Genomic DNA, 26,776 nt, shown 5'->3' on the forward strand with positions numbered 1-26,776 from the left:
ATCACCTCCTTCGACCTGCTGGTCACACTCCTTTTGATGCAGCCCAGGATATGGTTGGCTTTCTGGGCTGCAAGCACACACTGCCTGCTCATGTTCATTTTCTCATCAACCAACACCCCAAGTCCTTCTCTGCAGGGCTGCTCTGAATCTCTTCTCTGCCCATTCTGTAGCTGTGGCTGGGATTGCTCCGACCCAGGTGTAGGACCTTGCACTTGGCATGGTTAAACTTCATGAGGTTGGCATCAGCCCACTGGATCCCAGTTTGTGGGCACTTGTGTATGGGCCTGTGACATTGAAGAAAGCTCAGGAATTAACCATCAGGGACAACTGGAGACAGGGTTGATGGAAGCAGAGGAAGAAACCCTGACTGAAGCATTAATGACCCATATCAGACACATGTGACCAGAATGGGACTGTTTAAAATTAGCAAATTTGGCCAGTATTTAATAACATAGGTGTCCAGCTACAATTTGCCCTGTACCATACACATAATGCCAAACCACTATGGGGGTAGATCCAAACAGCTGGGGCAGCTGTGGTCTTATGGGTGCAACAAAGAGGTGGATATTGCTGCTCCCAACTCTTGTAATTATTAACTGTACACATTAGATTAAGAAAATCCTCAAGAGGCACATCTCTAGTGTGTCTTGAAGCCAATGAAATGAAACACATTATCACTAGGAGGCAATCAATGACTTGTTCTGTTTTTTTTTTGCAGCCACTGGTGCCTCTTGTCAAGCACCTACATCTGTCTTGTGAACATCTAAAATGAGAGTGGCCTGACAAGAAAAGCATCGAGCCTTTGCAGGTCCAGTGGAAGTCACCGAAAATCAAGATTTGACCCTGTAGCCTTTAACTTTAACCACCCATGGCTGTATAAATTCTTCCACAAGCAAGATAACACTATCCTGTCTTAGTGACACAGTTCGCAAACTGCAACCAAATTTAATTTTCCAATGACAGATACAAGTAGTCAGAAGGCACTTTAATGGGGAGAAGATGCTGGCTTCCAAGTTGGACCATACAAGACCCTGGTTCTCTTGCTTTCTGGAGGAGGGTGACAAAAAATATCTCCTCCTCTGTCCACACATTCCTGTCTCTTTTGTACTTTTCTGTGTATTTTCCTCTCACTAAATAAAAAGACAAGGTTGCTTGCCTGGGCCTCCCAGGAGAGTTTAAAATAATCCTAAAAATGCCGCCAAAAGGGCTGTAAACATATCTCTCCCTGGGATGTAATTAGCAGATAGAGCTGTGCAACCAAGTGTATATTTAAAGCAATCTAATAGCCTTTGCCATGATGAAGTCTAACATGCTATTTTGTGTTTGAAAAAGAGAAGGGGTCTGGACAACACCTTCACTGTCAAAAAGAACAAATAGCTTGTGAAGGCAATAAATAATATTTTCTCTGTTGCCAGTTCATTAGTTTTTATTTAACCAGCCAATGCAACAAAAGCTTAATGCAAAAATGTGCTGCAACCTTCTTCTACCTCTCCCTCCCTCTTCTGCTCCCTCTCTTCCTCCCTCTCTCTCTCTCTGGGATTGGCTTATTTAAAAACTGTATTTCTGCCTAGGCATTCAAAAATGCTGAACGCCTCAAGCAAACTAGTAGAATAAGCATGTTTCTCTACTGTTTCTTGGCAGAGTCCACTGCCTGAGTCCTGCTTTAAATTAAAGCACATGTGGCTTGAGTTTAGCATTATCATGAAAATGAAATTACCACTTTAGAAAAGTCAAGTTATTTTGGAAGTGAAAACTGCAGGTCAGAGCCCACCAAAATTCCAAAAACTTGCTCAAAAATGTCTCATTGAAGGTTCAGAGCTGCCGCCGCGGGCAGTGCATCCTTTTGGGTCCTGATTTATAGTCTTCTCCTTCAAGGTTTCCTACGTTTGTTAGATGCTCCCAGGAAAACCTTACAGACCCCGGCTCTTTGTCACCAGCTCCCTCTGCAGCTCCTCCCCTGGAAAGGGGAGAGAATAAATGAAATCTATCAGAAATCAGCTACATTGACCAGAAGCTCATCCTGCTGTTTTGAAGTCTTTTTGAAAATTGCCCTGGAACTGGTAAACACAACACAGAAGAACCAGTTGTTTTCTCAGCTACAACCCCTCTGTACTATTACATTAGTTTTCTTGCCATCACACAAGGGCTGCATGAAAAGGAAGAAGAAACCCACACTCTCCTGGCTTGGAATGGTCTTTTCTGTACTCTTTTTCATGCCCAGAGGTTTGAGCAGGTGATAAATCTCACCTGTTGCAGCAGCATGGTGGTTTTATCAGGGCTTGGGTTTTAATGTTTCTGTGTGTGCATGTGTGTACATATGCATATCTGTATTTTGGTTAGTTAATACTTAGGTTAACTATATATTTTTTCTTTTCCTCTGGGCTTGTTATCATGCAAAATTAAATACACCAGGTTAAAAATGAGAACAGAGATGTAAAGTCCAACTTGTAAAGTCCAACTCCTGCCATGAAGAATGTGACAGAAGTGGATGTTGGTTTGTCACATCATAGAATCATGGAATCATAGAATAGTTAAGGTTGGAAAGGACCTTAAGATCATCTAGTTCCAACCCACCTGACTTAGGCAGGGACACCTCACACTAAACCATGTCACCCAAGGCTCTGTCCAACCTGGCCTTGAACACTGCCAGGGATGGAGCATTCACAACTTCCCTGGGCAACCCATTCCAGTGCCTCACCACCCTCACAGTAAAGAACTTCTTCCTTATATCCAGTCTAAACTTCCCCTATTTAAGTTTTAACCCGTTACCCCTTGTCCTATCACTACAGTCCCTAATGAAGAGTCCCTCCCCAACATCTTTACAGCCCCTCTTCAGATACTGGAAGGCTGCAATGAGGTCTATTGTGGTAGTAATGAGGTCATAGGATGCCACTTGACAGAATCTGAAATGTACCAAATGAGTGGATTGTTAAATAAATATATTGGCAGATGGGCTTGATTCTTTTGCTCCATAATATTGTTTTTATTTTATTGCAATTCCACTGTCTTCAGTGGAGTGAAGCCAGTCTCTGGGAGGGTTGGGGAAGACGAGGAGGAGTCAACTGTCAACATGCCAAATTATGCAGCTGAATTGGAATGACCAGTGTATTCCATAATCCTGTGGAATCATGTGCAATGATTGTGCAAATGGAGCTGGTAATCTGGCTAAGAATTCAAGGCACAATAACTCACCCTGTCCCCTACACAGGCAAGCATGTGCACTCATGCACACAGGCAGAAAACTGTGTCTGGAAGAAAATGATTCTTCAGCCAACAACTTTAGAGGCAGTTTAGAAGGACACGAGAATGGTGAGTGCCAAGAAAATTTTCCCCAAGCTAAGAATTAGTAGCACTGCCTTGTCTTTTAAGGTTTGCCAACATGACTGGAATTGGTGGTGAAGTGACTACTGATTTTCAGAGAATTTGGATGAAAACATTATCTGTTTAATGGAACATTTGATAGGATAGGATAGTTCTGTTGGAAGGGGCCTACAGCAAACATCTAGTCCAACTGCGGGAACCCCTTAGTAGGTACCTAACTTTCCTAACGATAAGCCAGCCCACCTGCAACACGAAGAGCTGGAATTTGACCAAAGTCCTACTATAATATGGGAGGTAGTCAAGAACAGAAAGTTCTTGGGTCCAAGTTTCTTTGTGCTGCATTGCAAGACACTACTGCTGATCTCATCAGGTGATGTACCTCTCTGGTGGCCAAGGGATTGGTCCTGAGTCTCCTGTAGACCTGTTTTCAGACATACTCCTTTCTCTCCTACCTTTATGTCTTCCATAAGGATCTTTTCATATGAGAAGTCATGACCAGGCCTTCGAAACCATCACAGTGAGCAGAAGGGAGATTTTCTTTCTATGAAGAAATACAGGGGAAGAGGTATGGTTTCATCAGTCACCGTGCCTCAAGGCCTGGGATGAGGAAAAAGGGCCAGTGGCAACGTGGATGTAGAGCACACAACTTCAAATACATCAAGAAGTGCAGGGGCAGCTTTGGGGCAGCAGCAGGACTGGGAAGGGAATGACTGAGGTCAGAGGGGGCAGAGGAAATAGCTGATGGGCAAGTGTATGTCAATGGATACACCAACCATCTTTCACTCAAGCAAATCATGCTGTACTTACTTTTGATCAGATCCTATGAAAGGACACCTCTACTGAGTTTGAAGGAGATGGGAAGGTGAAGGATTCCGATGAGATGGCCTTGCAGCAAGGTGAGATTTGGCAGGGGCTAAAGATACAGCTCCCTGTGGGTGGCTGTGAGAGGGAAGGGGACTTTGCTTTGTGGGTAAGGAAACACACTGTTTTGTGGGGCAACAGGGATGAGTACACGGTGAGGAACAAGCTAGAGTGTTACCACATGACATCCCTCTACCTCTCTTCTTGGGCATTTTTAACAAAACTTTAACTTACGCTCAAGATCTGCTGCTACTCATCTGCTAATTGATCTTTATGAGCCTCTTCTAACTCAAGATAGCCTACGACTCTACAATTCTACCCTAATGTGTCTCCATCCTCTCACACAACTACCTCCTTCCACCTCATGTGCCAGCTTTCATCAGTTGAACATACCCTGTGCTCCTTAGTTTTTCAACACAGTGGTTATTTCAAGCTAGATGTTATTGGTCTGTTGTGACCAACAGAGCACTCCTATCTAAGGCTGTAGGATACAAAATGTGCAGTAAGTGGCCACCTCTGATCAGGTGAGCTTCCAACCAACCAACCTCCATATTATTTTCAAAGGTGAATTAAGGCATCTGGTGGGGAAAAAAAGCCTTAGGGTTCATAAACAATGAAAAGCTCTTAACAAGCTATTGTCAACTCAGATTCTGCAGCCCTTTGAAAATAGTAACACAGGTAACAGCTGTCTAAAAAGTAAGCAGAGAAAGAAAACATATTATCAAAGACTAAGCTATAAAGCAGAAACAATCATTATTTAACTATATGCACATCTCCTGGGCTCATTTCTTGAAAACTGTGTAAACCTGGTCACCCCATCTCAACAGATAAAAGGGGTGGTCTGGAAAGGTAAAGAGAATAATGATCAGGGATGATCAGATGTTTGTACAATATAGTATCTGCAAAAAAAGAGACTGGAAAAGAGACAGCTGAAAGGCTTGTAGAAATGGAGTCTTATGGAGAAAGCAAAGAGTAGGAAATTGCTTTCCATTTTTTAGAAGGTAGGAAGAGGAAAACACCATAGGAAATCATCAGTAAGATTTAGATCTAGAAGAACTTCTTAATCAAAAATGTAATTAAGCAGGGAACTCCTTGTTGCAGACTTCTACAGAAGCCAGAGGTGTTATTGGGTATAAGGTGAGGTTAAAAATCCAGGAATAAAAGGTGTGCTAGTGAGCAGGCTGCAGCCTCTAACTGAAAAACTGTCTCTGTTGAATGGTCTGTAGGACAAGGAGTGAGTATACACTTTATTTCCACCTGCTTATCATGACCTTTACCACTGTTCTATTACAGAAATTATGGGGGAAGATCCCCTTAAATCTAATTACTGGGTTCATGTAGCCAGAGTTAGCGTGGAAAGCTCCACATTTGAGTCCCCTCCTTTGCTTTCAACCCAGGCCTTTTTTTCCCTGCAGAGTGCTGCATATGTGCTGAGCTATCTTCTTCCTTGAGTACATCTACGCTGTCATGTTAGCTCATGATTCAATTTTGTGCTTGCACTGAACTCTCTGATTATCTGTGCCAGTGTTAAGCTCATTCTCTGACTCATGTTTGGAAGGAGCTCTTCAGGTAGAGGAATTTCAGGACTCCAGGAGCAGGATGGTAGGTGGAAAACAATCTTGTCTAGTAGTTACTGCATGCACTTGAAATACCTACTTGCCAGTTCTGGTCCCATATATAGACAGGAATATATATGGTTTATTTTCCTACAATACACACACATAAAATACACACGAGAAATATTTGTATTGCGTATTATTTCTTAAGTATGTATCTAACGAGGACAGTAACAAACCTGACGGAGAAGAATGAGAAATTCTGTCTGAATATCTTTTTGACCTTTTCTGCAGCAAAAACTACTTATGTCGGTACCCATTTCAGGCTATATAAAAAGGCACTAGACCCTAAACAGCCACACTGAAAGGCAGAACGTAGGCTTAGTTATGTATCTCATGCTGAACTGACTCAGCCTTCAAAGGCCCCCATAAAGCCACAAGCTCTGAACACTGTCCTTTCTCTCACAGATGGGATGTGGTCTGGTGCTGGGTTCTTTGAGAAAGCTGTAAATCAGAGGGAGTCACTCAGCTGGTGACATGCAGGTCTTAGGCTGCCACATGAATTCAGTCTATAGCCCAAGACCTTAATTATGTTCTAAAGGTAAGATGTCTCCTGGGATGTAATACAGGTTCAGATTAAGACATGTAAATGTAGATGACTGCTGCAAGCTGATCTTGGGGTACAGTTGGTGAAGACCTAGCTGGTAAAGTCAGTGAGATCTTTAGAGTGATTCAGTTGACCAGATCTAGGTGCCTTCACCTGTAAGCGGCTCGCATCCTGGCTTTCAGTGGCTGAAGTGTAAGTATCTACATTTCTGAGGGAATATTTATCTTTCTAACATTATGTTAACACTAAAGCTCTCGAGCATCTAAGTATTGTCTGTACACCCTAAAAACTGCTTATGTTGGCTCCTTTACTGATCTGGCACTTAGTCTCTCTATCCTGTAATTCCCTATTTTGAGGTAGCAAGGTTACTTCCTTTTCTCTTGGAAGATACAGAAAAGATTAATATAGTAAAGATTTTTAAGCTTTCAAATGCTATAGTTCAACATGAATTACTTTAAGTAGATATATGCTAAGTAACTATAGCATATAGCAGTTCTCATTTACAGAGAAAAATATAGTTAAAACTTTTTTATGCATGGCCCAGAAATTTAGTGTCCTATCTCCATACTTATTGCATAAGTGTGAGAAAGAAATATATATTTAAAGACTCCAGTATCTTTTATTTGGTTAATGTCCTACAAGTATTTAAATGAGTCATTTGATGGCTCTGCACTTCATGATCAGTTAAGCTATTTAACATACTTTATTGCTTCTGTGATTTATTGCCTGATGAGGACACTCAAGAAAGTCTGAGAACCTCTTTGGGGTTTACTGAGCTGGTACATATTTTATGCTGATTTCAAATAAATCAATGTCTATTACAGCATAAAAAATGGGAGCATTGGAAAGAAGGTTGAGGAGAACTATTTCCGGAGCTTTGTGTTCTGCTTCATGCATAAAGCATGAGGGCTTCATTAACATGGAAGTATGTGCATGTGAACCTTTAGGTCCTTATTAATCTTTTTGGTGACTAATACATGGAGGCCAATAATTCCCATAAGCTTCTTAAAAGAAACCATAATGTACACACTGTGTGAGATGGTTCCCCAAAGGATCGTGTAACAGTAATGTCTCAGACACCCTGTATGTAGGAAGCTCTTGATAGCTGTGTTGTTCAGCATGTCCTTCCCTGCCCTACTTACTGCATTTCAAATAATACCATCAACAAATGAAGCAGAGCATCACCAGTCCTTGTCTTTTTCGGCTAGCACCTTGGTCACTTACAGCCCTCAGGAGCTCTGCTGCTGATTTAATGAGAGCAGGACTGAATTCCCTGCGAATCAGAAAATAAATTATGTAAGCTTGTTGACCCAGGACTTCACTGTGATGTAAGTACTCATGCAGAAAGAGTTAAGGTTTCAGGATGATTAAGTCACAACTTTCTCTGGGCATCTATTTGTGGACTGTGAGGTCTTCTCTGGGCGCCAGCCTAAGGCTGGAGGAAAACAAGACTCCTTGAATCTCTAGCTCGTGTTAAATGTGAGTGGTGGAAGCAAGCAGAGAATTGCTCCCCGTGTGTATTCTAAGGTGGTCATTCCCAGCAGAGGACAAGTAGAACATTCTTCCAAGATCTCTTTTGCAGTCTCTTCCAGACTCGTGCCCTCTGCAAATTCAATATATCTACTCTCTGCTTCATGGTCTGAAGACTTCTGTGGAATTCTCTTGACAAGTTGTATATTCTAGGTTTGGCAGATTCCTCCCTACTCAATGGATAGAATAATCTGGCCAGTTTTACACCTAAACTAATTTCACCTGGACTATGTCTTTAGTTTGCTTATGAGAATGGCAAGTGAAACAGCATTGATTTTGAAACACTTCGACTTTCCCCAGTCAAAAAGACCTGTTTTCCTGTTTTGAAAGAATACTCAATTGGTTTCTTCTTGGCAAGTCCTTACTGGCTGCTCATGTCCTTAGTATTTTCCAGGTGTAATAATTTCTTCACTTGCTCATTCCAGATTTTTTCTGGGGCTTAAATGTAAACTGTAAATAGAGAAGCCTACAGTTCCTTGGCTTCTCTATTCTCCTGTTTTTATAATGGGCAATATTTCCAATTTCAATTTTTCACCTTTCCGCCAAAGGCATGTCAAAGATAATTGCTAACATTTGTAAGACTGCTTTACCCTGCTTTTTCAGGCTATGTCTGTTTGTGCAAGCATTGTGGTGGAATAGGAGTGGATCAGTCATAAAACCCAGTTAATCCCAATGGCCATGCTCTGCTTGTTTGGGTTTTTCCTCAAACTAGTTCTACTTTGGTCCCAAGGGCTTTATGCCCATTAACAAATACTAATTAACATTCATGAGGTGTATCTTCCTGTTTAGTTTCATTGTGAAATCTAAGCCTGTCTGGAAAACAAACCAGAGCACAGTAAATGGAGCAGATCGGGAGATCCTCTATAACGGTGCATTTCCCATCTAAACTCAAGGGACATGGAGCTGCAGTCTCAACATCCTCAACCAGAGTTCATCAGTCTCAACCAATCTAAGAATAAATAAATTATGGAATTACTCATTGTTCATGATGTTGGTCATCTTAGACCTTTAAAAGAAAACTTATTGAAAAGGTGTTAAACATATCCGTGTGTCAGCATCATCTGACAGTAGTTATTCCTCACTGCTGGGTAACATAGAATCAGGGAATCATAGAATAGTTAGGGTTGGAGAGGACCTTAAGATCATCTAGTTCCAACCCACCTGACTTAGGCAGGGACACCTCCCACTAAACCATGTCACCCAAGGCTCTGTCCAACCTGGCCTTGAACACTGCCAGGGATGGAGCATTCACAACTTCCCTGGGCAACCCATTCCAGTGCCTCACCACCCTCACAGTAAAGAACTTCTTCCTTATATCCAATCTAAACTTCCCCTATTTAAGTTTTAACCCGTTACCCCTTGTCCTATCACAACAGCCATTAATAAAGAGTCCCTCCCCAGCATCCCTATAGACTCCTTTCAGATACTGGAAGGCTGCTAGGAGGTCTCCACACAGCCTTCTCTTCTCCAGGCTGAACAGCCCCAACTTCCTCAGCCTGTCTTCATACAGGAGGTGCTCCAGTCCCCTGATCATCTTCGTGACCCTCCTCTAGACTTGTTCCAACAGTTCCATGTCTTTTTTATGTTGAGGGAACTGCACACAATACTCCAAGTGTGGTCTCATGAGAGCAGAGTAGAGGGGCAGGATCATCTCCTTCAATTTGCTGGTAATACGCCAACTTTCCTTGGTTTTCTTCTTACTGCTGATGTATCTATAGAGTGATTTTTGATACCTTCTATGTTTATTGATACTTTAATCCTGTTTTGTATTTTGGCCTGTCTGACTTTATTCTAATATGATTCTGCTTTTCTTATATATTCATCCGAGTAATCTGCCCTCATGTTTACTCCCTGTATGCTTCTTGTGCTGGAGGTCAACTGAGAGCTCATGCTTTAGCCATACAGTCTGCTCTTGTGTTTCCTACTTTTCCTCTGCACAGGTTAAGAGCTAATACCAGAGCACGAATTTGGATACAATGATCACTTAAGACCCCTTCCAGCCTTTTATTTGTATGGTATTGTGTGATACCACAGCAATAATTTATTAATATTGCTGGTACATTGCTCTTTGGAGACTCACAGTCTGTTCTAGTAAGACTGTTGCTTCCATGCATAACAAAGGAAGAAGATCATGACTTGTATCCAGACCTGAACCAGAGACTATCCAGGCTATTCAGGTCATTTAGGAAGAAAGTAGGATGGTGTGTGCAGCCATGAAGCTGTGTTTGCACAACAGCACTTCATAGCAGGTCATGAATAGACATGAGTGAAATTTAGCAACTGGTCTGGCTGAGGATTAAAATTTCTATGAGTCAACAGACTGGCTTTCAACCAGAGGGATTCAGGTCTAGCATCTTGCAGCATTTGAAAACCTGCTATAGCTTTGGAAATGTCAAAAATGTTATGCAAAAGCATAGTTTTTTTGGGTGGTGGTGTGTGTGTTTGGTTTCTTTACTTTTTTCTTTTTCCTTTTTGCTTTCTTCTTTTTTTTTTGCACAGAAGTTGTTCTGAGGACACAAAGTTCTCAACCAGAATCAGAAGCCATGGCTTCTGTTACAAGAGTACAGGAGAACTGGCAAGAAACACAGAGCCCTTGAGAACAAACTAGCAACACAATGGATTTGCAATATTTAATCAAGTTCTTGATGATCACAAATCTTGCAACACATTCCAAAACTACTAAAAACGTTATACAGAAACCAGCTGAGCCAATATTTAAAGCCTTTTTAATTTAACAGAACCCATTTTTTATAGTATCCAGGATATGTTTCTGGCTTTCCTACTTGTCACATGATCTCCTGCCCAGATGTGCTGGTGTATATCTAGTAGTGGACCAGCCAAACCACAGCACTTTCCTCCTGCTTGTAGTGCGTTACTGTAATTCAACCATACTTCTCCCGGCTACAGAAGCACTACATTAATATGTGGTGTAACAACAATAACACAGGAGGGGATAAAGCTAACCATAACTTTAACTACATATCTAAAAACAATAATAATAACAATGGAGTGACCCTATTCAAAGAGGTTAATTTGTGTGCAGAGTATAAAATCCAAATACACAGTTGTTTTGAAAACTTCCCCTTTTTCTCACCTGCAACAGAAATTTTGTTCTGAGAAGATGATTTCCTACAGCTTTCTTCAGGAAATTAGCCTCCCCCTTTGTTTAGATCCCACAGGTTGCACTGTGTGCTCTTAGAAAAACCCATGGGCAGCCAGCTCAGGTCTCCCACATTTTTGCAAACGTTTTTTCTCAGTGGTGGCTGCCATACAGGCTGAGAAGGGAATTCCAGGCTTGAGGGTTAATTATTAACATGGTTAAGCACTGGCAGCATGTTCAGAATTAGAAAGGAAAGGCCTGAGGGCTGATTCTTCCCTCCTGTTCACAGGATAACCCCACCAGGCTGACTTCGACCTCCCAAGGCAAGGGACGTATCCACACTCCCTCATGGAAAGTTAGTGGGATTCTTATGAATGGCTCCATTAGGAGCTAGAGTGGCTCAGTGCCAAAGAAATCAGTGGAGTTGCTTCTGATTTACACGGGGGTAAAGCATGCGGGTGTATTAAATCCATAATCCTCATCCCCACAGCGGCCAGGAACTCAGCAGCTGGATCCTGCAAAGTGCCACAGAAAACCCTCCAGTACCAAAAACCATCGAGGACCGCACCCATGTCAAAAAGCATTGAGGATGCTGACACAGCGGCATTCCAAGCTGCTTAGGAGGTGAGGAAAAGTGGGTTCAGCCAACTTGGTCCTAAACAGTGATTTCACCTTCTGTGCTTTTGCAGTCTCCATCACCCCAGGACCTCAGCACTTCATCTTTTAGATCATTACCATGCCTTTGGAAGGTGGAGTGATGTTACTTTACAGAAAAAGAGGTCGAAGTTCTTCCTGCCTAGCTTTGCACATGCAGTGTAGAGGGCAGACAGGTCTAACTGGCTCAGATACTCCCTCCAGTCAATGGAGAAAGGAGGTCACCAAGCCCCAAGCTGCCTTCTGAGGGCTACCTAGAGCTACTACACTTTTTCATGCCCCTTAATTTAGTTGGCCTGACTAGCCCAGAAAACACAATGCTCATATTTTAAGGGTAGGAAGCATTTCCTGAGGAAAGGTTATGTACCTAATTACTGCTGAAAGCCGAGGAAATGATGAGTTAAATTCATTTGGGTGACTTTGAAAATCCCAGCTATCACTTCTTTACTTTTGCAGAACTGTCTCCATATCACCTGGTTCAGTCACGGAGGTGTCTTTGGCATATTGTGAAGTTGAATGGACTTCCCCCTGCATGTGACCCTCACCAGTGATCTGTCCTTGAACAAACACAGAAGACAGGCAGGGTCTCCAACCACTGCTGGGCACAGATTCACCCTGGGGTGCAAAAACTCCCATTGCTGCTCCTAAGCAGCCTAGCACTTCATTGGCTTTTTGACCTCTCCACTCCAGATCTTTGTGCTGAAGCTGTCTTGCCATGGGTTTGACATGCTGCCAACTCACCCAAGGAGCAGTAACACTGCAAAAGCTTTGGGTGTCCATTTCCCCAGTAGTACAAGTGCTTTCTTTTCAACAAAGAAGAAGAAGCTCTGCAAACTGGGGACTGGTGAGTTTCTAAACCCCATGTGCCCCAGAAATACCCACCTACTGCCCACAGCACCTGGCTGCTTTATTTAATTAGTTTTGTTGTGTTTGGTTGTGGGTTGGTTTTTTTCTTGCTTTCTTTCATCTTCACCTTTTGCTCCTCATCTTTCCTTATTGACCTCCATCAGAAATCTTTAGTTCCTGAGTCCCATTCAGCTCCTGCCTGAGCACTGATAGGTGAAAAATTATTTGTTTCCCTGTGAGATCTTCACAGAAAATGTGTTGTTTATAACAGGGATTTGTTCTAAAGTAAAAAAATCACTGACATTAAACCACCTCCTGGTTCCCAGTTATGCCTTAATAAAACAATTTTGAAAAGTCTTTCACTCACCACAGAGCATTAACCGTCAAACAGGAAGGGGATCAACTTGCTTTTATTATTTCAGCAGTGTTTCCGAGTTTGGCTAGGCAGCTAGTGCTAAGAGAGTGTATGTGTAAATATACATTATATTCACATTACAAATCACTTCCAAACAGAGCAAATGCAGACTAAAGGATGTCTGCAATCGGAGAAGGGATTGTAGACTGGGTTCCTGCAGTTCTGGAGTCAACAGGAAGGTACTTTCCAACTTCAATTTACTGCAAATTTTATGGAAAGGTGGCACTTTCAAGGGCAATGTGTCTGCATCTATGTGCCAGTTATGGGGTAACTATGTGCCAGCATAGTTATCCCTATCTAGCTGGTAAGTTGCATCCACTTAAGCTGCATTGATAAAGCAAGCTTTATTGATCCATATATTGCAGAATCAACACTGTATTGGGAGAGTGAGCTAGGGCCAATTCTATCTTGTGCATTAATAAAGCAATATTCAAGGTCCTAAATCAGTCATGGAGTTCATGCCTTCTATGTAGGAGAAAGCAACAATGTTATCTGGACACAGCCATGATGTCTATACCTAGAGTGAATACTAACCAAGCTCTCTCAGCAGCTCTCAGTTTTTCTTTTGGTTTCACCCACTTCAGCAAACACGAGGTCAAGCATCAGACATTGCCAGTAAATGATTGTTACTTGCACAAGGAAAAACCCTGCAACTCTCTTAGTTGCTCAGGTCTAGATGCCAGAGAGTTAGATGAAAACACCCCCCCCCCCACCAAAGCACATCAGTATCGGCCTTGTTATTCGCGTGGTTGGTATCTGGGCATTGAACAACCCTTTTGAAGAAAGTTTATAGTAAAAAAATACATTTTCCACCCTACCTTTCTTCTCAGACTGAATGGATTTTTTTTTTAATCATGGGAGTCAGTGGGTTATCCATGAATATGTAACAATTTTAACACAATTTGAGCTCACCATAAGTTCATTCCACTATTCCCAGTGCTCTGTGCCTAGACATTTTATTCCAGATTTCTTTCTGTGGAACTGTGATGCAAGAAATCAGTATGATACACCCATGGAAGCACATGCCTCTGCTCTATCTAGGCTTCCTGAAACCTATTTTAATATTTTGGTTCGTCTGAACTATCTGTATTCTTAGTTGATTCATGCTGCATTAGACATAAAAGGTGGCTAAAACAGAGATAAGAACAGCTCAGATATGCACAGCCCATGTGGTTCCAGATGCAAGTGAGGGTGTTTGTCATTAAGAGCCAATGCCATGCCAAAAGACCTCTGCTGCTACTGTGTGACAGGTACTTTGTAGAAACAGCTAAAAATAGAGTCCTTTCACCAAAGAACTGATGGTCCAAAGGAGGGTGTCCATCATGAATGTGCATTTTTGACAGCATGCAGGGGAAAGGGACAGTGGAGAATACCTTCTGAGGCCCAGAATATATCCTTCAATCATCATTTGTTAAGAGACTACAATTTAGGCTTTTGCATGGCTGGGGTAAAGGGAGGCAGACTTTTGGAGACCTTCAGCTCTGCGGAGTAGGGTGGCTTGGCACTGAAGGCTGGGAGTAAGGTCAAAGCAGAGGGAACATCATCAGCGAGAGCCTGGGTGTTGTCACCTGCATCTGCTCTGGTGAGATGAGGAGGAAGCTAGTTTCAGAGAGACAGCTGAAGACCTTACTATAGAAGCATCAAGATGATCTCTTCAGCTGTGGCTTTTATTAAGATACCATTCGCTCATAAATCTAGATTAAGCGTTTTATAAAATTGAACCAACAAGGCTACCTCTCACAAACAAGAAATAAACTCTCTTTTTGTTCCTTTCTCACTTTCTTCCATATCCCCAACTCACTCTCTGCTTCAGCCCCACCCTAGTACACCATCTGGCACTGGATGGTGCTCGAATCATCCAATAGCACCTTTCTGACAGAGAGACACATATAGTAGTGCCTTTTCCTATCAAAATAGGCCCCTGCAAACAATGCTGCTTTTGTTAATGTTATTTTCATTTCCTAGATCCTATTAGTCTGAAAAAGGGAAGCTGGGCCCTAACGGTATTTGGAAGACATCAGTCCTTTAGAGGTATCCCCTTATGCAGCCCAAAGGATAGATCCAGTGAGGGTGTGAATGCGTTTCAAAGGGGTTGAAGCAAGGACATTATATAAGGTAGGGAAAATGATACCCCCACAGGCTGATTATTCCCTGAAATCACCAGAGACTACAATCAAAGGAAAACATCCTTGTAGATGATTTGAAAAACATTTAGAAACTTTGACTTACCCTTTTTTGGTCTGCTATTTCTTTTTCCTGTAGCTCAAACTATTTATGTGTTGTGATAAACTGCTCAACATGTATTTCAAAATGACAGGTCATCATGTACAGAAATGGCTCCATTTTACCCAGTAGATACCCTGCTCTGATTCTCATGGCAATGAGAACATTCCTAGTTCTCTTTAGGCATGCACAGGTGATGCTGGTAAGAGCTGATTGGAAAATCCCCCTTGACACCATCATGGTTTGAGCACTTCAGTCCCATTGGGTTTGTGGCATATACAGGGCTTCACTGACACATTGACAGATGCTCCAAATAAAGAGAAATTTTGAAAAAGTGAAATAAAGTTGTCACAATGATGTGATTCAAAAGAAATGGTAGGGGGAGAGGAAGTGAAAAATTTAGGAAGTGTTAATATTGTGGTATGGCACAGGGTCCCAGTAGGAATTAGAGATTCATGCTGTTACATACAGGTGGACCACAAGCATGCTATCAGTTCTGAACTCGCATCTATAGTGATCTGTGTCTTTTGCCAGAAATCTTACCACTTGCAGTGAACAAAACCGTCGATACCATGGTGAAGTGGCTGAATAGTTTTTAAATGGCTCTTTCTTCCCTCCTCGTTGTACATCATGGATTTGTCTGCAGCCAAAAACACATGTCCTTTCAATTGAATTCAAAGTGGAGAAGGAACCAGCAAAGGTTTAAATTACAAGTGGAAAAAAATGAGTTTGCAGAGGGAGGCCAATTCTGTGACTCTGACTCCCCCAAATCCCTCACTCCCTGAAAAAAATGGTGAAGAGTTTTGCTTGCTCCAGACTCTGCAAAGTTCAGCCCTTCCAAATTTAATCACCTAAACTCTGCTTAACTGCAAACTCCAGCATGTTCACAGCTTTCTGCAGATGGTTATCTCATCTACTTTAGCCATTGTTTAGCCGAGCTGCATGCACGACATTCTTTAAATCCTTGTAAAATCAAGGCAAACCAGCTATCATTTATGAATGTGCAGAGAAATGCATCTTTTCCCAATGCTGTGAGTGACCCACAACCCTTTATTAGCTGTCTTAGCCACCTACATAAATCCAGTAGAGGGAGGCATTACACAGATGTGGCTCTACAGATCAGGAGCTATCTCCAGATATCTAGGGTCAATAAAATGAAGCAAGGTCACAAACAACCAGATCTCTGCCTGTTTTAGCCTCCAGGTCAATGAGAAAAAGAGAAAAGGTTTGCAAAGTAAGGAAAAACATGCTTCCTTGGATGGCAAAAATTAATCTCCCAGTGCTTGCGGTGCTTGAGACAGAGATTGAATTACTGTAAGGGGAGGGATCTTGGGGAAAATTAATCCTTGATTTAGATGTTCCAGAAAATATATGGAATAAAGCTTTTCCATGAAATGCATGCATGAAATCCATAGTGTCTCATGTTGATTTAGCAGATGCAACTTATGTAACTTCACGTGTTATTTTCTCAACCATTTAGTGACCTTAAAAACCAACAAATAAAACCCAAGCTAAAACATAGCCTTGTTACTTATTGTGCCTGGTCTTATTTCTGCTCTACCAGTTTAGTTATAGCTGTAGTAGCAGGAAAAGTTGTTATAAGGCAGGACACTTACCCTGCAACACATATGCTCCCATTGGGAGCCCACAGAATCAAGTTCTCATTATGAACTCGATTTTCACCTCCCACATTGTGAGCATTGGAATAGGAAAAAAAAACAAACCCAAAACAACAAAAAAAACCCAAACAGTCTTTGGCCTGTAAGAATATAGAATTTCTTCCTTAGGAGAAGTGAATTGAAAACTAATTTACAAGGAAGAGAACCTTTCTATCAACAATACCATTATTTCTTATTATGGGTTTGTATGGCTTTAGCACCTGGAACCTTCATCTGCTACAAGGCTTTCACATTGCTGGTTGCTGCAGGCTAGTGCAGGGGCAAACTCACTGTCTAAATAGGCAAAGGAAAGGAGCGCAGTTTGCTTTTATTTTACAGATGGAGAGACCTGACAAAAGGAGATGTTAAGGTACTTGACCATGTTCCCACTGCCAGCGATGGAACCCAGACCTCTTGAGTTTGAGTCCAACACTTTAACCACAAACTCCTCCTTCTCTCCAGTTTCAATGTTTAATTAGTAATGATGATGTCTGCAGCTTCCTGTTATCAAGCCACTCTTTCATCAATGATATTGTGGTTATTCCCCTGCTATGTGTGTGGCTGTCTTCCAGTTATATTACCAGCTCCTGAAATTATGTTCACAAGCACAGGATTTGCTAATCTTTCCCAAATCCCTTCTTAAATATGAAGCAAAACTGTGCTTTCGTTGCACACCCATTTTATGCCACTAAATAAGGTAGAGCAGTAATGGCAAATGTAATGGATATATGAATTAGCTGAGGTTCCTGCTACCATCCGTGTTGCCGCCTGAAGTGTGAGGTCTTTCCCTTTCTTCCTAACACTAGTGCAGCACTGTAACTTGTTCTGCAAAAGTCTTTGAACATCAAAGGTAAATAGCCTCTTCATGCCATTTCTGCCTGAACGGGGAGATAAATGTTACTTGGCCCTGAATGTTTTTCAGGTATGGGGTTTTAGGTTTTGCTGGCTGTTCTGACAAATCCCCTTATTACATAGTTCCATAATATTTATCCCTCTCTGTGAGCAGCAAGGGAAGAGCTTTGTAGGGATTGTTTTCCACCTCCACCACTTCCTCTTTTTAAAATGGAAGTGGGTTCAATGTCAAGACAAAGACCTACCTCAGGACCAGTTGCAGACCCTTCCATCAGCTTTGCATCAAGTTGAATGTACTACATTGCATGTCAGCAATATTTTTACTGATGTTGCTTGGAGGTGAACAAGACATACCTTACCATATCATCATAAGTGGCTTTGCTGCATTATTCATTTTGTCTTACTTTAATTGTCCTTTTCTTCTGGATAAAACTGCATTTTAGGGGTCAGGGAAGAACATGCCTCTGTCAAACAGTTGGATGATGTGATTGTTGTAGGTCCTTTCCAACTGAAATAGTCTATTTTATTCAATTGTGGCACCTCTTAGCGAAATGAAAAAAAAATAAAATGAGCAAACTTCATTCCCATAGGCAATATACAGTGTGTTCATATGAATGCCTTTGCTTGTGGCTGACATTAATTGCACACGCATCAGCAAGTGCATCAGCATTGTTTTACATGTTCTGTGATCAAAAAGAAGCAGGAGAAGATTAAAAATTATTGAATGGAGTCACAATAGCCACTGTATGAACAAATAAAACAGGCCAGGGCTCAAGTCCAGTGGCCAGGGTGCATCCCACCATGGCACAGCTCAATTCACCTCCAAAGCAGGGTGGTCACATTCAAACAGTCTGTTGGAAAAGATCCTTGATCAGCACCAGTAACCGGACAGAAACACTACCTGGCACAGTGCTAGCTGGCCTGGACAAAAGTAATTCTGGATGATGCACTAATAATTCATTAGTCTGGACAGCTGTATGCCATGGCTTCTGCCCATTCCCTGGCTTCTTGAAAAGTATTGACATGGTCCTAACCTCTGGTCCTAGCCTTACATCAGTCTTCATTTCCCAGCAAGACCAGGAGAGAGTGGGAAACTTGTGGGAATTAACTCAGTTATGAAGGGTCCTACTGTGTGTATTGGGTGTGCAATAGGTGGCTTCTTCTTAGGGTAGCAAAAGGTTGAGAAAAACAGTCTCCTTTTGTGCCTACAGCTCCTGCCTCCAATCACCAAGGCTGAAGTCTCTATAGATTGAAGACAAGCCATCTTAAGGCATATAAGGATAAGAGGGTTATGAGGGGCAGTCAACATGGCTTCACCAAGGGGAAATCATGTTTGACCAATCTCTTAGCCTTTTATGAGGAAATAACACGGTGGATGGATGATGGCAGAGCGGTGGATGTGGTCTACCTTGACTTCAGCAAAGCATTTGACACAGTCTCCCACAGCATCCTCACAGCTAAATTGAGGAAGTGTGGACTGGATGATCAGGTAGTGAGGTGGACTGTGAACTGGCTGAAGGAGAGAAGCCAGAGAGTTGTAGTCTATGGGGCTGAGTCTAGTTGGAGGCCTGTAACTAGTGGAGTGCCTCAAGGGTCAGTAGTGGGACCAGTATTATTTAATATATTCATCAGTGATTTAGATGAGGGAATTGAGTGTACTATCAGCGAGTTTGCTGATGACACTAAGCTGGGAGGAGTGGCTGACATGCCAGAAGGCTGTGCTGCCATCCAGCGAGACCTGGACAGGCTGGAGAGTTGGGCAGGGAGTAACTTGATGAAATATAACAAGGGAAAGTGTAGAGTCCTGCATCTGGGCAGGAACAACCCCAGGTTCCAGTATAGGTTGGGAAACGACCTGTTAGAGCAGTGTAGGGGAGAGGGACCTGGGGGTCCTAGTGGACGACAGGATGACCATGAGCCAACACTGTGCCCTTGTGGCCAAGAAGGCCAATGGCATCCTGGGGTGTATTAGAAGGGCGGTGGTTAGTAGGTCGAGAGAGGTCCTCCTTCCCCTCTACTCTGCCCTGGTGAGACCCCATCTGGAATATTGTGTCCAGTTCTGGGCCCCTCAGTTCAAGAAGGACAGGGAGCTGCTGGAGAGAGTCCAGTGAAGGGCAACAAAGATGATTAAGGGAGAGGAGCATCTCCCTTATGAGGAAAGACTGAGGGAGCTGGGTCTCTGTAGTTTGGAGAAGAGGAGACTGAGGGGTGACCTTATTAGTGTCTATAAATATATAAAGGGGGAGTGTCACAAGGATGGAGCCAGGCTCTACTCAGTGGCAAACAATGATAGGACAAGGGGTAATGGGTACAAACTGGAACACAAGAGGTTCCACTTAAACTTGAGAAGAAACTTCTTCTCAGTGAAGGTGACGGAACACTGGAACAGGCTGCCCAGGGAGGTTGTGGAGTCTCCTTCCCTGGAGACATTCAAAACCCGCCTGGACACATTCCTGTGTAACATTATCTAGGTGTTCCTGCTCCGGCAGGGGGATTGGACTAGATGATCTTTCGAGGTCCCTTCCAATCTCTAGCATACTGTGATACTGTGAAGCCACGGGACCCAGACACATCCCCACCTGGCTGGAATAAAACTCTGGATAGAAAATAGCATAACAGTTGTGAGGTATCTTCAATGCTGTAATCATTAATGACAAATATAAGTTGTGGCAGCACTGTGAATGGGACTCATCTTGCCAAGCTCTTGATGTCTACAATGCAGACACTTGTGTCTTAGAGCTTTCTACAATTAAGAGAGAGAAATAAACACTTGCTACAGCACAGTTAATCTGAGCTACTTTATAAACATTTACTTTAAGTCAACCATGCTCAAGAAGTAGCTGTTGTATTCTCTGTCTAGACAATTAACTCAGATGGAGCCATATGCATGTGGTCATATAGACTGCTGCCTTTGTGCCTGGCTTACAAGCAGAGTGGAAGCACCAAAAATAAGCCAGGATGGAAAGAAGTGAAAGAAGGGGAAAAGTGGCATCTTATGGAAACCTTTGTCCACAAGAGACAATTGGAAACCGTTCTGAAACACTGGGGCATTCAGTATTTTATTTATTATGTAAGTGCTGCCAACTCACCAATAGTCTTTTTTTTTTTTTTCCCCCTGAATTAAGGCCATTTGATTATTAGAGTCACTGTTTATGAATGGGAAATATTGGGTAGGGTACCTATGGGAAGTATTTCGTTTCTTAAGGTTTCTGGGCTATTTCTTCTGAGCAATTTTATCTTGTAATTTATAAGAATAAAAAATTAGATACTCAGTCTGGCTTTCACTGTTTCTAAAAACACCTGGCAGGCTGGTTCCAAATACAGAAAATCTCATCTGTCACCAGTAAAAATCAATCTTGCGATACACTCTGGGGTAGAATTCCCACCCCGAGACACTAGGAAACCCTCCAGAATAAGGAAGACAGAACTGGGCTCTTATTTTGACCAGGTTCATCTCTTCTTGTGTTTTGTTTTTCATACCATTTGACAGAAAATAAAATTTGATGTAGTTGATCATTTGAGCATCAACTTGTGTCTAGGTCTGAGACTGGCACACACCCAGTGTTTCAATCACAGCCAGAAGATTAGGAGAGAGGGAGAGCAAGAACAGCCCTTGTAAATACCCTGTCATCTAATGTTGCAATGTTCCAGAGAAGGAAAAACTTACTTACGGACCCCTGTGGTTACCAGCTTATACCTTGAAGTATGAAATTTGATTACCTTTCTCCTCTAACTGGTCATCAAATAATCCTACTTTTTTTAAATTCCAACCGGAGTATTTGACTCACTGGTCTTCTACAGAATGAATCCATCAGTCTTGCTTTGTCCTTCATATGGTTTTTGCGCTTTCTTTTGTATCTGTTAGAGTCCCAGTTTAATCTTAATGCACTGCCTTTTAGCAGTGCTCATAACACACAGGTATGCATTAATTGATCTTTGGACATACTCTCCTTCTCCGTCTGCTTTACTGATTTGTTCCATTCAGTTTCATCCAACACCTCTCGCATCAAATTGTGCTGTAATTTCCTTCGCTGAAGTTCAGCATCCTTCATGTTTAGCTTCTGGGTCTCTCCATAGTTCTAATTGTAGGATTTAGCTGGAATTATAATGGTAATATAATACATACAATATAAGCATACAGCCAAAAAAAGTACTCTGTATTTTGGAACTACTACAAACTGAGACACAGGTCAGGCAGTGGGCTTTAAACACAAATGTGCAAAAAACATTTAAGGAGACTTATCCTTAACATAAATTCTTTCTTTTCCTCTTGACCAACTCATTTTATTAGGGAAAGTTTAATTTGTAAAATTGAAATATTCAGACACTTGAAAGAGAAAAGATGTGAAAAGAAATGTAGTGTATACGTCATGCCAAAATATTATTCTAGAATTTGCCACCCATTTGTGTTTCAGTAGAAATATTTGCCTCCACTCCTTGGCACTGGCTCAAAACTCTTTTTCTCAAAGGAGGTGCTGAAAAAGCATCTGAGTATTAATTTGTCTTTTGTGGGAGGTTTTAGTGTTGTTATAAATCACTATAAATCACAAATCAGGCTTTAAATGGGAGACTTCATAAGCCGCTCTCACTGCATAAGGCTGTGAAAATGAAAAGCTTAAAGCAAATATTATCTTGATGTGTTGTATTTAAATTGCCTCTAGCAGACATAGCAGGCCTGGTTTTCCTAGTGCCTGACCTTTACTTCCAAAAGGTGAAGTGTGGTGGGCATCTCCTACGATGAACATGATTCAAACCTCCATTTGTCAAAGGAAGCTGTTTCAAGTACCACGTTCAAATCTGTTGGATGGACTTTTCCAGAGGGAGCTCATAACCATGTAAGTATTATTGGTAACTTAGTCAGTGCACAACCTGAATTCAAGATCTTAAGCACCACAACAGGACTTCTTGTTCTGACAGTAAAAACATGTGATGCCGTACATACAGTTCTGAGTGCTTCAAACCCCAGTCAGAGACCTAGTAAAGCCTTATATTTTCAAGACATTATTCATTCTGAGGTATTTCTCTGAGTCTGATACACCAACCATATGTAGGTAATTATCAGTAGCCATCACTAATTGTTTTTAAATTCTTTGTCCGTTTTGGCATCAACTTTGAAATGGCAGCTTAACATGAGCTCGTCAAAATGTAGACTTTGTGAAGACAACATTTCTGAATAGAAGCTGTATAGAGAGTTCAAGACAAAGCATTCCAAATTGGAGCGTGGCCAGGACACCAAAATCATTGCTAGAAGTCATGGGATCTTTAATGCCCACAAAGTGGTCAGGACCTCCACTGAGATTTATGAGTGTAATGTCTCACCTGAAGAACAACTTCTTTAGCAGCACAGTGCCCCATTGTATTGCACTGGGCTTGTTCATGTGCAAGGAGAAGAGTACCATTCAGTGAATTGCTCATGCCAATGTGTCCAGCAGACCAGACTGTCTTAGTGCGTCTTCCAACCCAGCAGACCACCTGTCTTGGCTCACCACATGTGGCTGAATGCCAGTGGAAGATGGCAAAGCTCTTGGCCTTCTCAGATAAAGACATTTTTAGGACCCCATGGGATTTGTCCAGCTTTACTGAATTTTGTTCATACCTTCATGCTTCAGCCCAACAGAGTGGAGGGTAATCCAAATGAGGGCTGGGCTGCTCTTCCTTTGGGTCTAGAGCAGCTGGTGTTAGCATCTGAGCCCTATGGGAGGTCCAGTAATAATAGGCTACTGAGAAAATGCACTGAATCCACATATCCTAACACTGCCTAGGCCAAACTACCTTGTACCACACATGGCCATACTTCAGGTAAATACATACACTTGAACAAGCTGCTTAGATGAGAGAAGAAAGCTGTGGACACTGCAGTTGCCTTCCCACTTTCACTGACATGACATTGTAAGTCTGGTCATTTCTGTCAGTGTGTGGATTCTGCTGTGAGTTTAGTCCAACAATGCTGAACTAGTATTGCTTCCACAGAACAAGAACACTGTGCAGCCTAGTATAGGTTACAACATGGGCTTTTTCAGTTTCCTCTGCCATTTAGAGATAGTCACAGGACTCTGATGCTTTTGCACATTCATTGGCTTTTGAACATTTCTCTGCCCACATCCAACAGCTCTACAGCAGCTCTCTGCAGAAAAGAGGAAGACAAATTGAAACCTTTAGGTATGTTATGAGTCTGTAGCCTTGTTTTAGGATATTAAAGCAAACGCAATAATTATGTGACTACCCCAGATTCACCCATGACAGTTCAACTCACTATCCCAACTCACCTTCCACATAGCTCATCTACTCACACTATCAAATGATGGGACTTGAAGTGAAAGCTAGGACATTATTTTCTGCAAAGGAAAAGGTGAATGATTACCCCATTATTTAAATAAAACCAACTTCTAAAGCTTCCCTGAGTTATTCAGGCAAAGTTTAGAGGCCTGTGTACATAACTCAGTTTTCACTGACATCCAGCCGGCAACAGGTCATGGGCTTATGCATGTCTGAGAATATAGTTAAGGATCTAAGGAAATTTCAGGTTAAAAATTGAGGTTTTTAACAAATCTATGTGAGGGCAGTACAAAGCAGGCATGAAAAACAAGCAGATCAGTCTGAAAATGGATGATAGTTGTCTAAAACCCACTGTGTTTGGGATTTAAACTCATCAAACCCTGTCTGAGGAACACAAACATCATATAACATGGAATGATCTGGCTTAGTAGGCACTGTTTCTAGAGAAGATCTGGAAATCACAGAGAGTCATCTGTACATAAGCTAACCATGATGCAACACAAAGAAATGCAGAGCTTGGTTTTAAATAAGAAAATTGTGAGCAAAACTAGAAAGTGTACTTACTGTGGTACATGCTATAATAGAAATATTGTGGGTTGTCTTGGACTTTTGTTCCTGGGTCTGGTCTTCAGCCTTCCATAGGGAAGTAGAAAAATATGCAGAAATTTCAAGAAAGAGCCATGAGGATTGTTTAAGGATCAGATCAGGAGAATAGTTAAAGGATCAGGACCCATCATAGTGCAATGTACTGTAAAGGACAAGATTATGGATCATTTAATAACAGTCAAGTAATGCCCACATGGAGAAGTGAAATCTGAGAGCAGATAAATCATCAGTGTAACCAGCAAAATATTACAATAAACAATGACTGGGAGTGAAGGCTACACAAGTCAGATAAAATGGAGCATAAAAGACAAGTGTGACATGTAATTAACTTCTAAGAATTGTGATGAAACATCTTCACTGGAAAATCTGAACATTTGGGTATTATTTTATCACTGGAAAACCCTCATCTCTGAATTAGAGATGAGTGAAAATCCAAGAGGTACTGTAAGCTATAGAGATAATTGCAGAGATTTCCATGTTTCCAAAATCCATGGTTTTCCTCTGTCAGATGACCATATGGGACTCATGCTGTAGTATTTATCAGAGTATAAGAAAGGGGATCTGCCTAAGACATACTGTCAATGGAGAGCAAATAGTAATGAAAACAGGGCCACAATTATGATTTTGTGGAATCAACTGAACATCCATGCTGTAAGTTATACATTTATCCAGGCTTTTAGAATGAAAGCCTGAGAGTTTGTGAGAAGGAGAGAGCAGAAGATAGAGAGTAGAAAGGAAAGAGGGAAGTAAAGTATTGTTGATTTTAATTTTTACTATGGTTTGTTAATTTTGGCATGTGGGAGGTGGAATAGCTCCTGGCTTTTCTTTTATTGTGATTATACTCTTTAATGTTGGCAAACACACCTGGAGCTGACAATAGGCATTTTTCAGAAGCACATTGTTATGAATAAACTAAAAATAAAATAATGAATCTAAAAACTGAGTGTGTGGTTATCTTAAAGTGAAACCCTAAGGCCTTACGGTTGTACTTTAAAACTGTCACCCTGGCAACAAAAAGATAAAAGAACAAAGATATGTATTTACCTCTTGGAAATGAGGAAAGCATTTGTAGGGCTAATTCTTGTGGTCTTTCTGCAGGTAGAAGTCCTGAGTAGTTTTATCTGAGTATGATCTAAGTAAAGACATCAGGGTTTGGACCATCAATATGTTCTGATTCTGTTCTTTCTTCCACCACTGAAACAAAAAAATAAACACCTATGGAATTATGATTGCCTGAAATAACATAAAGGAAGTAAGAGTGCCAAATAAGGAATGATTTTGGGTGACAAATATGTGCTTGAATGGTACACATTGGCCAAATGCTGAAATATTTTCCATGTTCAGATATACAACACTAAGGCTACTGTTTTAATGTCTTAATTGAAGAATTTGTATAATAGTTATCTGTACTTTTATTCATATATTCCAGCACATGCAAAAATACACAAGCATGCACTTCAATAAAATGTCATTCATCAGAGGAAAAGGCGTCTTTGCTTAAGGATTTTCAAAGGCAAGAAACTCCTAGTGTTCAACCCATAGATAGATTTGAAAGCTATTTCAAAGACTGCATTGTTTTTTGTACTGGTTTGTTAAAATCTATGGGTCTCAGTTGGTTATTCCATGGTAATAACTCAAAAAGCAAGACAAATCTGAAGGCGGGGAATAACGTGTACTTGTTGATTTGGAAGCAGTCCCACACCTGATGAGTATAAAAGATGAAAGCCACTTTTCTTCTTGCTTCCCCTCAGATTACTATTTGTACAAAAGTTCCAGGTTCACTCGTAAGTCCAGAAATCTGGGATCACATCAGCTCGGCAGACCCTCACTGCATGGGCTGTGGCAGTGTGGGAGAGGTGAGGATTTTCTTTCTGAATCTTTGGGTAGAAGCTATAAATACAAGAATGGTGAACAAATACACGCTACCAACTGCCAATGCCAGCTGTCTTTCCCCAGTGTGCAGGCTATCACCGTTGCATGGTTTCTGTGATTGCTTCAGAAAGTAATTCATGATATGAAGAAAGGTTTTAGGGGAACACTGGAAATGTACAAGACTCAGTCTTCTAAGTTTGGGAGGGCCTTGTATAAGACAGAAAATGGGCCTGAATACACATTGTTAAAGACACTTGTTCAAACAAAGAATAATTTAATATGTAGTCTACCACCTCAAAATGGATTTTATTTCACTACAGGTGAATAACAGCAGTGGTTATGATTCTGTAAAGACAATAAATTTCACAATTTGGGGGCTGCTGGGAAGTAAGCATTCAT

General features: G+C 41.5%; 1 long non-coding RNA gene across 1 annotated transcript; it reads right to left on the bottom strand.

The window, feature by feature from the left end:
- Positions 1-21,759: 21,759 nt before the first annotated feature.
- Positions 21,760-25,696, bottom strand: LOC134174019 (uncharacterized). The gene is made up of 3 exons (XR_009968469.1): positions 25,550-25,696; positions 24,464-24,647; positions 21,760-23,747 (listed from the first exon to the last, which is right to left on the bottom strand). It is a non-coding gene; the product is annotated as an uncharacterized LOC134174019 (long non-coding RNA).
- Positions 25,697-26,776: the final 1,080 nt, after the last annotated feature.

The sequence above is a fragment of the Pezoporus occidentalis genome, unplaced genomic scaffold, assembly GCF_034315485.1.
Source record: "Pezoporus occidentalis ecotype Australia unplaced genomic scaffold, CSIRO_AGI_Poc_V1 ctg57, whole genome shotgun sequence".
Taxonomy (NCBI): Eukaryota; Metazoa; Chordata; class Aves; order Psittaciformes; family Psittacidae; genus Pezoporus; species Pezoporus occidentalis.